The sequence below is a fragment of the Benincasa hispida genome, chromosome 12 (genome assembly GCF_009727055.1).
Source record: "Benincasa hispida cultivar B227 chromosome 12, ASM972705v1, whole genome shotgun sequence".
In the NCBI taxonomy this organism is placed as follows: domain Eukaryota; kingdom Viridiplantae; phylum Streptophyta; class Magnoliopsida; order Cucurbitales; family Cucurbitaceae; genus Benincasa; species Benincasa hispida.
The window spans coordinates 73397350-73408177 of NC_052360.1; the positions used below are offsets into that span (position 1 = coordinate 73397350).

General features: G+C 36.2%; 1 pseudogene; it reads right to left on the reverse strand.

Moving 5' to 3' along the window:
* Nucleotides 1-1604: 1604 nt before the first annotated feature.
* Nucleotides 1605-6366, reverse strand: LOC120067297 (annotated as a pseudogene).
* Between the last annotated feature and the right edge of the window lie 4462 nt (nucleotides 6367-10828).

A 10828-nucleotide genomic window follows, 5' to 3' on the forward strand; every position in this document is an offset into this window, starting at 1 on the left:
TATCTTAATAACTTAAGCTAAAATGTAATACAACACAGAGATTAGAAGAGAAAGGAAGGGCTCTGCGTCAAGGCTGCCGGTGGTGCCATTGTTGAGTAGTGGAGATGTCTCTCTCGAGCTCTATCTTCGGCGAATGCTTCAATCATCACTCGGTCTGGGTTGTGGAGATGAAGAATTCTCACTGAATATCTCTTTCAAGCTCTCATCTGTGATCACAAACCTCTGCCTTGAGGCAGAGATGGATGTCTTAAAATGAAGGTCCCAAGGGCTATTTATAGAGTTTGGACGCAGACAGCTATAATGATGACGGTATGGCTCACTGCTGCTTTTGTTGCGGTATGGGCAATGTCATATCGCCTTATCTTGTTGATACTCCCAAGGTATGCGTCCGAGCTTGATTCAGCTGAAGCATTAACACGTTCTACCCATCTTACGATCGTCCTTCTATTATGGTCATCACTCCATGGCCACAATTTTCAATTGATCACCGCATTTGCTTGATCATCACAACTTCCATGTGTTGGACGCATACGATCGTCGCAACTTCCATGCAATGGACACATATGATCACTGCAACTTCCATGCATTGGATGCATACGATCCAACTTTCAGCGCATGCGTTTGTCTTTGCGATCGTCTAGCTTCAGCGCATGCGTTTGTCTGTGATTGCTTATTTCAAACGCATGCGTGTAACACATAATATTGGGGTCAGTGAGGATTTAGGTGCTAATTGATGCAAAACTCAATTTTTCGTAAATTCTAAGTATTATCACCGCGTTTTCTACTTATTAGCCCTCATGATTCTAAATAAAAAGCTTATAATAACGGGCATTTCTGCCAGTTATCACGTGGCTATAGCAAATAATAATATAAAAATAATAAAAGAAATAGAACGAAAACATGGGTTCATTTTCATCAAACTTAAACATCCACCATAGTAAAATTTAAAAATGATCACCCGGACTTAGTTTTTTTTTTTTTTTTTCCACATCATTCTTTTAGTTAGCCATTGTGGTGTTTCCGTGTGATATTAAGAGTTTGTTTCATTTTAATTTTGAAAATAAATCATTTTGAAAAAAAAATTAAAGCCCCGTTTAATAACCATTTGATTTTCTATTTTTTGTTTTTGAAAATTATACCTATAGACACTACTTCCACCTCTCAATTTCTTTCTTTGTTATCATTTACCAATGGTTTAAAAAACAAGCCAAAATTTGAAAAACTAAAAAAAGTAGTTTTTAAAAACTTATTTTTTTTTCGAAATGTGCCTAAGAATTCAACCATTATACTTAATAAATATGCAAATCATTGTAAGAAATGAGAAGAAAATATGCTTAATTTTCAAAAACCAAAAACCAAAATCAAAATGTTTATCAAACAAGATATAAATTATTTGAAAACTATTCAAAATAACTTTTGAAACACTTTCAAAGTTTATTTTAAACAGTTTTTATCAACATAGTTTAAATAAAAAAATGACTTTTTTGAAAAACATTTTTTTCTATTGTCAATCCAAACATATCCTAAATTAGATAAAAATGATTTGACCAAAATCACTACCAAACATGTCTTTATACCTTGAACACAAAAGGAACCAGTAAAAATACAAAAGGGAACAAAAACTTATATTATTATGAAGTTTTTCAGTAGAATATGTTACAGTAAAACAAGCAGAACTCATGAAAAATTCTCTCTCTAATTGTACATACCCGAATTAAAAGTAATAAAAATAAACCTCAGAAACCAAAAAAGGATTAAGTAGAAGGTGGTACTTGAAAATTTGACACCTTCCTTTGAGATTGCTACAGATCTTCTAATCATCAACCTCAGCTTTAATCTCCTTTCGCAGTTCTTCCTTGTATTCCTCAAAAGTTCCAGGGAATGAGTCTACAGTACCATTTTCAACGACCCAAATTTCACTTTTTTCTTCATCCTCGTACACACGTATATGAGTCGTGAATCATGGCTAACCAAAACAACTCCACCACTGAACTCATCTAAGGCATCTGCAAGTGCATCAATACTTTGCATATCCAAGTGATTCGTAGGTTCATCAAGCAGTAATATGTGAGGTTTTGACATGGAAATTGAGGTAAAAACAACTCTGGCCTTTTGGCCCCCAGATAATTTAGCAATTGGTGTGAGGTGATTGTGGCTAGGGAGTCCAAATTTGCCCAACTTAGCACGAACAGCTTCCTGTTTGCTTAGGCCGTCTTGATCAGGATGAAGACGAAGAAGATACTGAACTGGTGTTTCATCCATTGTCAGAAGGTCTACAAAATGTTGTGAATACCTTCCAATCCTTAACTTCTGACTCCTACGAACTTCACCTTCTGTTGGTAGCAGATCACCTGCTAGCAGATTCAAAAGAGTAGATTTTCCCACTCCATTCGGCCCGACAATAGCAACACGCGTTCCCATGTCGATACCCACATCAACATCAGAAAGTCTAAAATCTTCCCTATTTGGATAACTAAAACTGACTTCCATCAACTGTAATAATGGTGGGGTGAGCTCCGTGGGTTCAGGGAAGTGGAATTCAACACTGTAATCTCTCCATTTTCTGGGGGCCTCGGGCAAGGGATCATCCTCATCAACCTTTCCCTTGGACTTGTTCTTTGAGGCTTCCTTAGCAGCAGCAAACTTTGCTCGGTCTTTCACTTTCTCTTGTTGAGCTCTGCTTCCAGACCTCTTAGCGGCTTTCACCTGCTTATCATATATCTCAAACTTTTTGTTCATTTCTTTCTGACGTTGCTCGTACCGACTTTCGAAATCATCAAAATTTCCACGATAGAAAGGAAGCTTCAAGTCATGAAGATGAATAATCTCGTTGCAGACAGTGTTGAGGAAATCTCGATCGTGTGTTCGCAGAAACAACTGCTTGAAGCGCAGTTCTACCATCACCAACCACTTCTTGTTCAACCAAGAGAACATCAATATTTTTAGGAACCGGTATCTTCCTCCAAGCAAGTAGCTTTAATAATGTAGACTTTCCCATCCCGTTGGGGCCAACTAAACCATACCTCTTCCCATGAGATATCTTCACTGATGCATTTTTTAAAAGCTCTTTCCCTCTGGCTGAAACAGAGAAATTCTCAATTGTTATGTCTTTAACATTTGCATCAGCTTCATCATTACCATCAAGAATTGAGGCTCGGCTACCAATTACAACAGTGAAAGCATCATGGTCATCTTTTAGAGCTTCTTGTCTGGCCTGTTCGGCAGCATGGGCAGCAAACATATCTTTTCTCTCTCGTTTTTTTTAACTCTTTGTCACTTACGGCAACCTCCAGAGGCTTCACCTCAGCCCTGTCCTGCCAGGGTAGCAGTTTCTGGGAACTGATACTCTGTTGCTCCTCGTCAGAAACAATTTCTTCTTCCTCATCATCTGAGGGAGGGAGATCAATGCCCATCGGTGTAAGATGAAACTTTTTTTGGAGCTTTTGCTCGAGGCTTAGCACCACTGCTCAAAGACGAAGATCCTTTCTCGGTTTATCTGGTTTCTGATCCATACTTGCAAGCATTGCTGACACTGAAAGCTTCTCTCTCTTCCCAGAAACATCTTTACCAGGCTTGACTTTGGAATTTCCACCACTTTCTTCTGTCTTCTTCCTTCCCATTGCACCAATCAATCTGATCATGCATATTTAAAGAACAACAACAACAACAAAAAAAAAAAAAAAAAAAACAAAAAACACAGAGATCTAACATTAACGCAAAAACCATAAAATATGGATTGTTAAAACCTAACATTAATGATAACATTGACCTTCTATTTTCTGTTCTGCAACGTAAGGATCAGACAAAAAGCAAAATCATCTAAAAACTATGAAGCATAAACATGCGATACACAGAGACTAAATGTCATGTATCCCAACGAGGTAAAACACATATTGTTTCTTTTAACCAAGACATAGATTTAGGAAGAAGAGATATGGAGGATATGACCAGGATTGGACCTTTGATTACTGAAGAACTATAGCCTCCAATATATACTCTCAAAAACAATAATCAAGCTCTGAAGCCTTATGAAGTTAAAAAAGATCAACCGCCACAATACAATATGCTTTATTTATGCCCAGCCTAAACTCTTTGTTTTACGGTATAATAACTTGAACACATTATCTGCACACAATTTTCTAAGCTGAAGCATAATAAACCAGACAAGAAAAATTACAAATTTGACAACAGTAGTCAACAAAAGCACAAAAATAAAAAGTTGTCAAAATTAATCCCCAGTTTGATAATTATATGGTTTTTTAAAAAAGAAAATTAAAAAAATAAGCATAAAAAAATTTCTTACACGTCTCTTTGTTTTTACTATATTAAAATGTTTTCAAGCTAAATTATGAAAACTTAAAAAAATATATATATATTTTGAAAACTTGTTTTTAATTTTGAAATTTGACTAAGGTGAAAATCTCAATAAGAAATTGAGAGGAAATAAACATAATTTTCGAAAACAGAAAACTAAAAGGAAACCATCATCAAATGGGGCTTAAAGAATCCAAAACATCAATAATTTTATGGTTAGTTCCACTCATAAGGAAACAAGCCACAAACTAAATTTAGAGTCATGAGTTCAAGCCATGTAAACTAAGCAGCAACCCCACTAGTGTTTAGGAGGCTAAATTTAATTAGTCAAATGTCAAGGCAACCAGCATCTTCGAACCTCAAGGCACATTAATAAGATTTCCTTCAGTTAGTTATACTCCAAAAGCGTGATAGTTTTGATCTAATTTCCTGGACTACTTGCAGAAGACTAAGATTGTGAAGAAGATCCTTTTTAGTTGTAGAGACAGTGCCTGCCGTTCTCAATTTCCAGAATCTTTTATGTTATACCATGCCAAATTCTTAGAGGGACTAGAAGAATTTCAACACAACAAACTGAAGGAAATCTTATTAATGAAGTGTTCAAAAGCATCGGCCTTCATGGAGAGCCAACTGTTGCATACAAGTATACTAAAGAAGGTGTTAAACACAGTTAACAACTTCATGACAACAGAATAACTAAAGACATTGATAACCAAGACCAAGGTTTTAAACGTTGATATCAATGAAAACATCGAGGTCTCAATTATATGGAAATGTCAATGAGAATATATATCAATGTAGATAGATATTTATGAAAAAGTTATTAAAATAAAAAAAAAAAGAATATTTAAATTAACTTATAAGCATTTCACACTTTTCAAATAAATTCTAAAAAAAATATCATTATCAATACCTTGGATTTAACTGTCTAATCGAACACAACAGTTAATTGTTTTCCTAACACCTTTGTACCCAGGGCCATGCATCTAATATAATCTTTCTTATATATATAAGAGATGAGAAACCAATTCATTCTAAAGCAGAGAGCCAAAATTACCTGCATCTGCATCTAACATAATCGTGCATCTAACACATTAGTCCATAACCAAAATTCAATATAAAAAACCCATAAATAAATACACAAGTAAATCCAATACATACATAACAACTCTTATTTTTCTTTTCTCTTTGAAACGGAAAAGAGACTTTTCATGAAATGAAAAGAGACTATTACTCAAATTACATGAGACATAAAATCTGTAGAGCACTTAGAAAGCAAGGGTCAGCAGCCACACCCGGATATCTCAACTAGGTTGGAACATCCATAGCGCCCTCATCACCATGCATATCAATCATACATAATCTCATCAGCAACTTCAACAGGTTATTTCAACAATTCCACATGTTTATAATTAGTCAAAGAGTAATTATGTACATCAATTACATAAATAACAAGAGTGTAAGCAAGTAAACTGTAAAGCATAAGCAACCAAACAAACAACATATAAGCACTAAAATAAGGGAGCACTTACAATAAACATATACTCAAATCAAGCATCAAATATACAAAACATCCACAAGTGAGAAACCCCAGTTGTTGAACCAAAAATCCTAAAATAATCAGAAACAGAATATCAGAAAGTAATTATGCTAACCTCAAGTTAATAGGCCCTAAAAGACCAGATTGATGAGATTTACAGATTGGTTACGCGCTAATTTAAGTCCCAAAAGGATCGTTACTACTGATCTGAGTTCAGACTAGTGTGAGTTTTCAAATCTAAGAACGTTCAAGGTAGTTTTGGAGTTCGATCACTTGTGGAATAGAGATCGGGTTCGTGGAGGGCTTCGCGCCGACACACGACGAGAGTACAATGTGACTCCTCCCGCCAGCGCTCGTGCTGGAAGCTCGCCGGCGTTTATGGTAATCGCGTGAATCTAGTTGCACAGAGAGCAGATCGTACGTGAGGGGAAAGAGAAGAACAATGGTGGCAGTTGGTATGAGAAATTTAATCGCGTGAATCTAGTTGCACAGAGAGCAGGTTTTAGGAGTTTGTAAATACTATTGAAATTCACTATTGAGAAATTTTATCTTCTCTCATTCTCTATTTAACTTCATCTTACAACTTTACAATCTTCCAAACTTTAATATATTAACTATAAACTTCATAACTAAATTTAGTGCCTCAAAGGTATTTGGGTATTGATATGAGTTGATAATTTTACAAGTTGGTATTAAATAATTAAACTCTACCAACTTCAACCATGTTTGCACATTAATTGACGAACTTCATTGGTGTGAAACCAAACATCTAATATTTTGAATCAATGAATCTCTTCTCAAAATGAGGAAAGAGACTTTATTTATAGGAAAAGATTACAAGTTTGTTCAAAACTAACAAATTAACTATAGTTAATTAAAGAAGTAAACCTTCTAGTTACATCAAATCCTAACAAACTAACTATAGTTAAAGTCAAAACTCAAATCCTAACAAACTAACTATAGTTAAAGTCAAAACTAACAAACTAACTATAGCTAATTAAAGAAGTAAGTCTTCCAGTTACATCAAATCCACCCCTCAAGATTGGACTCGTCCGCGAGGCAATTAGGATGCTAAATGGAAGCTGTCCAGAGCAAAATAAGGCTTCAAGTCAGCCACGTTGAATATTGGATTAATGTGCAAATCTGTTGGTAATTCAATGCGGTATGCATTGGTGCCATATTTCTCTGATACTTGAAATGGTCCAAGTTTTCTATCTTTCAATTTGTTGTACGTACCAGTAGGAAATCGAGCTTTGCGTAGGTGGATCATTACTAGGTCTCCTACCTCAAAATTAACTTCTCTTCTAGACTTGTCTCTAGCTTCTTTGTAAGACAATGTAGTTTTCTCCAAATGATCATGGACTTCTTGATGAAGCTTTTGAATTCTTTCAGCCATACTTTTAGCCTCAATGCTAACATCCACTACAAAAGGCAAGTTAGCAAGGTCAAAAGTTAGTCTTGGAGTTCTAGTGTATACAACTTCAAAGGGGCATCTTCCTGTTGATCTATTCTTCATATTATTAAAGGCAAACTCTATTTGGGCAAGGGATAAATCCCATTGTTTCGGTTTTGAGTTACTTAGACAACGTATAAGATTTTCCAATGTTCTGTTGGTAACTTCTGTCTGCCCATCAGTTTGAGAGTGTGAGCTAGTGCTAAATTTCAATGTTGTATCAAGCTTCTTCCATAGTGTACGCCAAAAATGGCTAAGGAATTTGACATCCCTATCAGATACAATGGACTTAGGAACTCCATGAAGTCGAACAATCTCTTTAAAGAAGAGATTGGCTATATAAACTGCATCATTTGTCTTTTTGCAAGCAAGAAAGTGAGTCATTTTACTGAAATGGTCCACTATCACCATTACGACATCATACCCCCATTCTTGAACAACTGGTTGGATATTCTCTTGATTTTGAGGTGCGGTTGCAAGCATTTCAACTCTTCTAGCAAGGGTTTCCATGCTTTCTTGAAAGTTTGTTAAGGTGCCATGAATTCCCTCCAATGAGTTCTCAACGGACAGCGAGCGTTGGGTTGAGGTTCTTGAAGAGAGAGTGGGAATATCTTCCACCTCTTGTTCTTGCCCGTGTACATCTCCTTCGATTAGTTGATGGGCTCTCCTTCCCGCCATCGGTTCCCAAATCTTGGAGTGCTCTGATACCAATTTTGGTGTGAAACTAAAAATCTAATATTTTGAATCAATGAATCTCTCCTCAAAATGAGGGAAGATGCTTTATTTATAGAGAAAGATTATAAGTTTGTTCAAAACTAACGAACTAACTATAGCTAATTAAAGAAGTAAACCTTCTAGTTACATTAAATCCTAACAAACTAACTACAGTTAAAGTCAAAACTCAAATCCTAACAAACTAACTATAGTTAAAGTCAAAACTCAAATCCTAACAAACTAACTATAGTTAAAGTCAAAACTGACAAACTAACTATAGCTAATTAAAGAAGTAAGCCTTCCAGTTACATCATTCATCTTTCCCTCTTTCTCTCTCTCCCTCCCTCCAATATTTCTAATGACTCCACCCGCTGACACTGCCAATGACCAACTTCGGCGACAACCAGTTTTTGGAGACATGCTCCAGTTACCAAATTTGGCAACAACCACCATCGATGACATGCTTCAATGACCACCTCTTGTGACCAAACTCCGACAAACACCTTCGACAATTATCTCTAGTGACTACATTAGATGTCTAACTCCACGCAACTACCACCTCCAACAACCAACTTCAATGATCACCTCTAATGACCAACTCTATCGATCATCTTCAACAACTAACTTTTTCTGATCATATACTTAAAATATAAATGAAAATATAGTCGGGAAAAGTGTTTTTAAATATAAAATTGAAATTATTAGTTCATAATGTTTAACAATTGTCTTATATAGTAGTTTATACCTCCCTTTACTCTTAGTTTCACCCAAGAAGCCTCATACGATCGGTTATAGTTTTTCTCCTTGTGTAGTCATGATCCTCCATTTATCTAGCTAATGTGGAGCTTTGATTTCATTCCCAATACCAACATCAATGTGTAATAAATCCTAACCTACAATTTGACATAAAATGCCAAAAAACCCTAAATCCCTCGATGACGTACTTTTTTTGTGCATATTATACTCATACATTTCGCTAATTAGAAACATCACATGTACAAACTTGTAAAATGATTGCTAAAAAAATTGAAATGCATGATCTAAAAGTAAATTATAATCCATGTGTTTCAAAACTTCCAACAATACATGTGTAGTCCTTAAAAGGAGGAGGGAAGGCAATCCATACTTTATTCAAAAAATGATGTGTAGAATTATTAAAAAAAATGATAGCTGTAAAAAAAAAAAAAAGATTATTCAGGTTAAAAAAAAACTGCACTAGATACTCTAACTTCAATACTCAACCCAACACTCCAAACACAAACTTCCTAACTCGGATAAAATAACTTTGCACACTAAACACAGACATATGAACTCCACAAATATATAAACTCCACACAGACGAACTCTTGACTTTAGAACTCAATTCAACATCAAACAGCCTTTTAGTCTCAACGTTGATACTTCCAAGTTGCTTGAGATTTTTGTACGAATGCCCCAATCTTAGCAGCTTTAATATTGAATGACCCAATTCTAAAAAACCTATGAGCTTACATCATAGAGCATTTCACCACCCCATGTTAGGATACTGATCCTTAAAAGGACTTTATTAACGTAACCGGTTGACACAACAGCTAAACGATGAATGAGTTCTTTATTAATGATAAGAGTCAAACAAGACTAGACGGTTGCTTACAGTTGTTACTCGATCGCTTACCAAATGCTAAACGATCATTTACAAATTCTACACGATCGCTAAGTAATACTAGACGATTGCTTATAAAATACTCCACGATCGCTTACAAACTTCTACACGATCGTTTACAAAATATTACACGATCGCTTATAGATTACGACACGATCGCTGGGCTCTGCCACTCGATCGCTTAGAAGAAGTAGACGATGAATAACACACTACAATAGAGACTACACGATGGAACACCCGAACTCCCACTCTCGAGAGCTCACCTTCCCAACCCAGTTATGCAAACTTCCGTGCGTCCCTTTCTATTTCTTTCTTCCTTTAAACGATCAACTTCCGAACAAAAAATGAAAGTAAATTCAGTTGCGGTCCCTAACCTCCATAACAGACTCAACCGCCGACGCTCCTTCAACTCTTTTATTCTTCCTTCTTTGATTAGGATGTCTATCATTACGTCCCCCCTCCACCTTTACCTTGTCCTCAAGGTAAAATTTTTTAAATTGATTCTAGAAATCATCGAGTACCTCCCAAGTCGCCTCATGCTTCGAAAAACCATTCCACTTCACTAAAACTTCATGTCCCTACTGTGACAGCCCAGGTCAAGAGCTCAAAACAACTTCTGGTTCTGGCAGCCAAGTATGATTTTCATCGACTAAAGGATCCACAGATGATTCCCCTTCTGGTTAACCAACCAATTTCTTTAGCTGCGACACATGAAACACGGGATGGATGGACATCGTTGTCGGAAGGTTCAACTTGTAAGCTACTGATCCCACTCTGTCGACCACCTGATATGGTCCATAATACTTGGGAGATAATTTCACAAACTTCTTTTGCCGAACTGAAATTTGGCGATAGGGCCGTAACTTCAGCCATACCCAATCACCAAATTGAAATTCAACATCACGTCGCTTCTTGTCAGCAAACTTCTTCATTTTCTCTTGAGCCACCCTCAAATGTTCCTTAAGTACACGCAACGCAGCATCTCTGTCTCTCATTTGATGGTCAAAAGTCACATTGGCAGTACAATCATCCCCATAGTAAATTAGCACTAGGGATTGTCGTCCATACACAATTTGAAAAGGGGAAAAGCCAGTAGAAGCATTATACGTAGTATTATACCAATATTCCACCCAATGCAACCAATTAATCCATTCTCTCGACTGCT